Genomic DNA, 6,097 nt, shown 5'->3' with positions numbered 1-6,097 from the left:
ACTACACTGGTGACATTTATGTAGAGCAATTTGACCCAGTTGACATAAGCTTCTCACTCCGTGAGATTGCAGGGCATGTCAGATAACGTGACGTATGGGTACGAGTCTGAGCAGCACAGTTTTGCACACACTGGAGCTTCTTAAGAGAATTTGCTGGTAGACCAAAGAGAAGAGCATTGCAATAATCTCAATGATGAAGGGCCTTAGATGAAGACATGAATTTTCTTTTCAGAAGCAGATAGTAACAGAAATATTCAGGGTCCTGCCATCTTGTGCTGATGAAACAAATACATTTTGGTAATGTTTTTAATGTGTGCATCAAACGTGAGCTGACTGTCATAAATAACTCCAAGGTTACAGACATTAATGGTAGGTGATACCAGAATTCTATCAACAGATGAACTCAAATGATTTAATTTTTGTATTGAAGGAGGAAGACCTATTTAAAAACCTCAGTCATTAAGCAATTTGATTGAAGAAACTTTTGTTGAGGAGAGTAGAGCTGGAAGTACATCTGGGTTTTACTCCAATATGGTCATCTAAATAACAATGATATCCTAAACTGTATTCCCTTATAATTTCCCCTAACGGTAACATAGAAACAATCAATGGTCTGATTATGTTGTGATCTTCATGGGGACTAAGATAAGTGTTCAGTCTATCACCAGAAAGTCTTTACTTGTGAAAATGTAAGTTGTCAAACACAGAAGTAGACATATTGCTGTATATTTTGTGACCACTAGGGTGTGCCGCAGAGCTATGAACACGAGATACAACCACCACAGACACCAACCCAGGATAAGATCACGTTGTTTTATTACATGACAACACCTCAAAACTCTTACTTTTAACCGGCTCAACCTGACACAGACAAGCGTAGAACACAAGTTCAAGGCACACACAAGTTTTCTTTTTTTACCTAGTGGGAAACACCTTATCCCGTTTCCACAAGTACAGCACAGTTCCCAAGCACACAAGCACAATATCTTCCTTCTCTTTTTCTTCTCTCTCCTCCACTCCTCTGGTCAAGCTTCGTTTCTCCTCCGACTCTGACTCCCGAGTAGTGGCTGCCGGCTCCTTCTATACTGCACCCTTGAAGTGCTCCAGGTGTGTGATGACCTAGTAGCACATCCAGGTGTGGTGGAAAAACTGGCCAAAAGAGCTTGGCAGATCGTGCTGCAGCACCCCCTGGTGGCGCCCACAGATCCCAACAGGGCTGCACCAAACTCCAACATCCATGGAGCCCTGTGAGTCCGAGGCACCGCTGCATCCCAGGAGGGCTGCCATGTAGCATCTCAGGGGAGGTAACTCTCTGGCCATGCTTGCTTTCCCAGAACTCCCAGACTGGAGGTGTCCTGGCTGGGCCTCAGCCGCACACTACAATATACATATATATAAAAATATAAATATATAAATATTCATCTGAGGTGTGCCTGATGGTAGCTCAAGACACAAAAGGAGTGACTGGTGTTGTCAGTCCCACTTTTCCTTTCAATGTTCACTTTGTTTTTCTATTTTTTGTCTACAGTTGGATTCCTTCCTATATGGTTCCTGCACAAGGAGATTGGTAAAAAGATTTTTCCTTTTTGTATTAAAATGCAAAGTAGAAACTGTGCTGTGCAATATTTAAATGGAGGGAGAGAGTTTAGTAATTCAAAGGACACAATAAGAACGTGAAACATTAGTGCTAGAAATGACAAGTCCAAGTAGAGGCTCTTTGCTAAGAAACATTCTGGAGTCTAAGGATGCTTTCCTGATAATATTATTATGAATATGATTTGCATTTGATTCCACGTCTGAGAGTGAATCAGTATTTTATAAGAACTGTTTGAACGTTCTTAGCTCACACACACACCCTGAGGTGCCCACTGTGCTGTCCTCTCGTATCTTATTTACGCCACTCAGTAAGGTGCCTTGTGTTTTCTTCTCATCTTCTTCTTTTATTTTAGTCCACTCTTCTTATCGTTGGTCCATCAGTTTGAGGGTCCTGGGCTCAGACCCTACCTCAGTAGTACTGGACACAACACAAGAGTCCTCCTTATCCTTTGTTTGCTGTTGTTTTTATTCTAAAGCTCCGTCTGCTCCACTCAGTCTGATTATTAAACATTTGGATTTCTGCCTCACATTTGGATTCACCACATTATTTAACTGTGAACCCCTAAGAGTGAGCAGGACCCCGTGAAGTGGGCATCACATGTCACCTGATAGAAGTTCAGTCCTCCACTGTCACTCTGATGTCTCAGGTCACACAGCAGTTTGTTTCTGGTCACCGACACTCAGACAGTTGGCACTGAGGAGCCATTTGAACTGACAATGGAGAAGACAAATAGCAAGGCCATCAGTAGGAGACAAACTGGTCAAGACGAGGGTCTTCTGGCACGTGTCTTATTGTATTGCAGTCACACTAATTACACCTGCAGCGTTCATTTCTGTGTTTCTGTGGTCACGAGGACACGGTCAGAAGTCTCACAGTAGGACCTCCACTCCTAATAATCATAAATAATTCTGTTCCTTCTTCATCAGACGTCACGTAGATTCAAAGCCAAAGGCCAGTAGGCTGTTAATTCTGCAAATCCACTTTCAGTCTGTGCTTGGCACTCCAGCTATTGTCATGTCTATTGTTCTGCTGTCTATTATAAGGGTCTTTATGAAGGAAAATTTGAAATGCAAAGATATTTTAAGACTTCAGTAGAGGTAAATGAAAGTAGCGAGTGAGAACTGAAGAGATGATGTGTTAAGTTGACCACCTGATTATTCACTCAGTAACGCAGCTCTCTTCTTCTGCAGAAAAGTCACAACGCTCACCAATGCAGGTACAATATTTGAACTGGGGTCTCTGGGGGTCTTTCAAGTCTCACTCTTTATTGGACTCATTAAGTTTATTTCTTTATTTATTTGTTATTTTACAGAATGGAGGAGAATATGCAGCTCAGCAGGTACGGTTGATAAGCTGCTCATGAAATTCTCATTTTCTGTGTCTGTAGTCTTTGTGTCTTCATGTTAAACGTGTCACCTTCATGACCATGACAAGCAGGACCTTGTGAGCTCTGTGACTGTCCCCCAGGTCTCAGCTAATGGCTGAGGTCCCTCCGTGTGGGTGACATGGTGACACAGTGGTAGCACTGCCATCTCACAGTAAGGACACTGGGGTTCACATCCTGGGGGCTCCTTGTGTGGAGTTTGCATGTTCTGCCTGTGACTGTGAGGGTCTCCTCCGTGTGCTCCAAAGACTTGCAGGTTAGGTGGTCCGGTGACGCTCAGTTAGCCCTGATGTGTGTCTGAGTGTTTGCCTGCTGATGGACTGGCGTCCCGTCCATGTGTTGTTCCAGCCTGCCCTGATGCCTGCTGTGATTGGCTCCATCTGCCCTCGACTCTGCCCTCTGCAGGTTATGACAATGGATGGCTGCTTGTTCTGTGTGTTTAAAGGCAGATGAGCTGCTAGTTAAGACCTCAGCCTCTACTGCCCCTGGTGGTCTCTTTGAATATCGCTAGTTCTCTTATTCCTAAGAAGTTCACTAAACAGTCCTCTGTCATAAACAGCTGGATTCTACTTGGCAGGCGGACATGACTTTATTTTGTGTTTCAAGAACGTCAGACAAGTCAGTAAAGACAGAACTAAAGACCGGACCCTCCTCGTGCAGACACAACTCCTCAGGCTCATGTCTTCCTCGGTACAAAGGATGCTCGTTTGTCTTGTAGACTTTATTCTCAGAAGGTCATTTTGATTCAGTGGTCTCGTACCGATTAGCACTGCGTGTCATTGTCACTAATCCTGCTACTTAAAGACTCCATGATGTCCCTTCTGTCACTTAGGACCCTCTTGTGTTTCAGTCCCTTTCTCAGGCCCCCATTTCCAGCATGTCGATGTTGAAATATTTGTGAGATGACAACACTGAGGACACACTTGAGGTTTTCACTCCCAACGTTTGCTCTTTTAAAGTAAACTGAGTGCTGCTGAATCCTCACAGGGTCTGCTGTCCATTATCAGCCCCTCAGTGTCCAGTCGCATGTCCCTCTTTAGTGCCACTTTGTGTTTTGTCCTGCTGTCCTGTCCTTTGTCATCACTATCAGTGTTGTCACCTTGTATGTCCTCTCGTCCCACTCTCCCTTATTAAAGCCCCTCACCTGCACTGACCGGTCACATGGTGTCCCTGCTGACTGATGACTTGTGACACTTCATCCTAATCACTGACAGACGGCCATCTTGTGTTGTTAGATTCAGGGTCATAAATTCAGTGCCCCGTTGTCACTTTTGACAAGGAAATGAGAAACATAAAATGGGGGTCTGCTAAATAAAAGGCCACAAACGCAGTGTAAGGACGAGAAAAGTGACAGAGTCACCGACAGAGCAGAGCAAAATGAATCAAAGTGGACAGGAATGACAGGAACAGGAGGACAACAGGCCAGGGGGGACATGAGACCCTCAGGTTAGTGACGACAAGTCTGAGAGCTGCTGGTGAGTCTGTGAACGAGTGCCAGGCCTCACTGGTGGTCTTCTTGTTTGTGTCTTTAACAAATCCTCGCTGTGTGATTCATCTTTTATTAAAATGTTCACAGCGTGGTGATCAGGTTCTTTAGGGTTAATTGAAGATAAAATGGAGGAGGTCAGAGGTGCGACTACACAGGGGCTGAGCAGTGACACAGAGACACATGAGGGGCTTGGTGGGCTGACAACTGAACACGTGTTGTTTGACGTCTTTGTCTTTTTAATGTTCAGGTCCTTCAAGGAGTGTAAATGTGTTGTTGTCTTCCTCAAGTCCCCTGATTTCCTGACGTCTTCCTCTTTTCTTCTTCTTCTCCTCAGCTGATGTCACTTTTGACCCTGAGACTGCACATCCATGTCTCATTGTGTCTGAAGACGGGAAAGAGAAGTGAGAACACAGCCACCACGACAGAGAGTGATGAACAATCAAAGAGGTTTGACCACTGTGTTAATGTCCTGGCCAGAGAAGGATTCACGTCAGGGAGACACTACTGGGAGGTGGAGGTCGGGGGGAAGACTGCGTGGACTTTAGGAGTCGCCAGAGAGTCGGTCAACAGGAAGGGAGGATTACACTGACCCCAGATGATGGATGCTGGACTGTGTGGCTGATGAATGAGAGAGTATGTAGCTGTCACTGACCGTTCTCTCCCCCTCCCGCTGAGAGTGAAGCCCCAGACTGTGGGGGTCTTTCTGGACTATGATGAAGGTCAGGTCTCCTTTTACAATGCCCAGTCCCAGCTCTCTCCTCTACACCTTCACAGACTCCTTCACTGAGCCCCTCTACCGCGTACTTCAGTCCTTGTCTTAATGACGGTGGTAAAACGCTGGCCCCTCTGGTCATCTGCCCCTCACACACACTGACCCCTCTGTATTAATATCGGTCTGTCCATCTCTGAGCAGCACAAAGCCGATGGAGACTTTCTTTAACATCAGACCACCGAACTCAAAGCCCCTGAGGTATCCTGCTGTTTGCTGCTCGTCTGATTTTCATTTTCAGGGTTTCTGTGTTTAATGAGACATCAGGACTGAACACTTGGGATTTTTAAATGGCGTCGGATCAAAGCGTCCGGCTCCATAATCAAATGTGAATCTGAGGGTCTGACAATGAACAGAAATCCTGAGTGCGCGTCTTTAATTTGACATTCAAAGAGGAATTCAACAAAGATGGTTGTGTTCTCCACCGCACTGGATTGGTTTTCTTCAGTCGTCGTGTGGCGTCACTTGCTGGTGGTCAGTCCTGATGACCCTGAGGTGCCCACTTTGTGACATTAAAAGACATGAAGAGTGTGAGCTGAGCAGAAGAAATCTGAGACCCTGAATATCAAGACCACTGTCCATTTTGTAACTCGCTTATCTAATTCAGGGTCACAGGGGCTGTAAATGTGGGAGGGCAACACAGATAAGAACCAACCTGTGACACCAGAGCTGAAGGCGGACCACCAATCACTGTGCTACTACGAGACCACCGATCAGACAAACCTGAATTCCTATCTAGCGTTATATACTTCTATTGTTAAACGTGGACTGAAATACACAACACTGTAAGTCTGCTGAGAAGTTCATCAACACTGAGATGAGTTTGGGATGAAATGAAATAAAACAGAAAGGGACGTC

At 45.2% G+C, this 6,097-nt stretch overlaps 1 long non-coding RNA gene across 1 annotated transcript; it reads left to right on the top strand.

The window, feature by feature from the left end:
• The first annotated feature begins 2,800 nt into the window (after positions 1–2,800).
• On the top strand, positions 2,801–4,868 carry LOC120522749. The gene is made up of 3 exons (XR_005632515.1): positions 2,801–2,813; positions 2,910–2,936; positions 4,805–4,868. It is a non-coding gene; the product is annotated as an uncharacterized LOC120522749 (long non-coding RNA).
• The last annotated feature ends 1,229 nt before the right edge of the window (positions 4,869–6,097 follow it).

This window comes from Polypterus senegalus, unplaced genomic scaffold (genome assembly GCF_016835505.1).
Source record: "Polypterus senegalus isolate Bchr_013 unplaced genomic scaffold, ASM1683550v1 scaffold_8019, whole genome shotgun sequence".
Taxonomy (NCBI): domain Eukaryota; kingdom Metazoa; phylum Chordata; class Cladistia; order Polypteriformes; family Polypteridae; genus Polypterus; species Polypterus senegalus.
The sequence above is the reverse complement of the archived record's forward strand: the minus strand, read 5'-3'. Positions and strand labels throughout refer to the sequence as shown.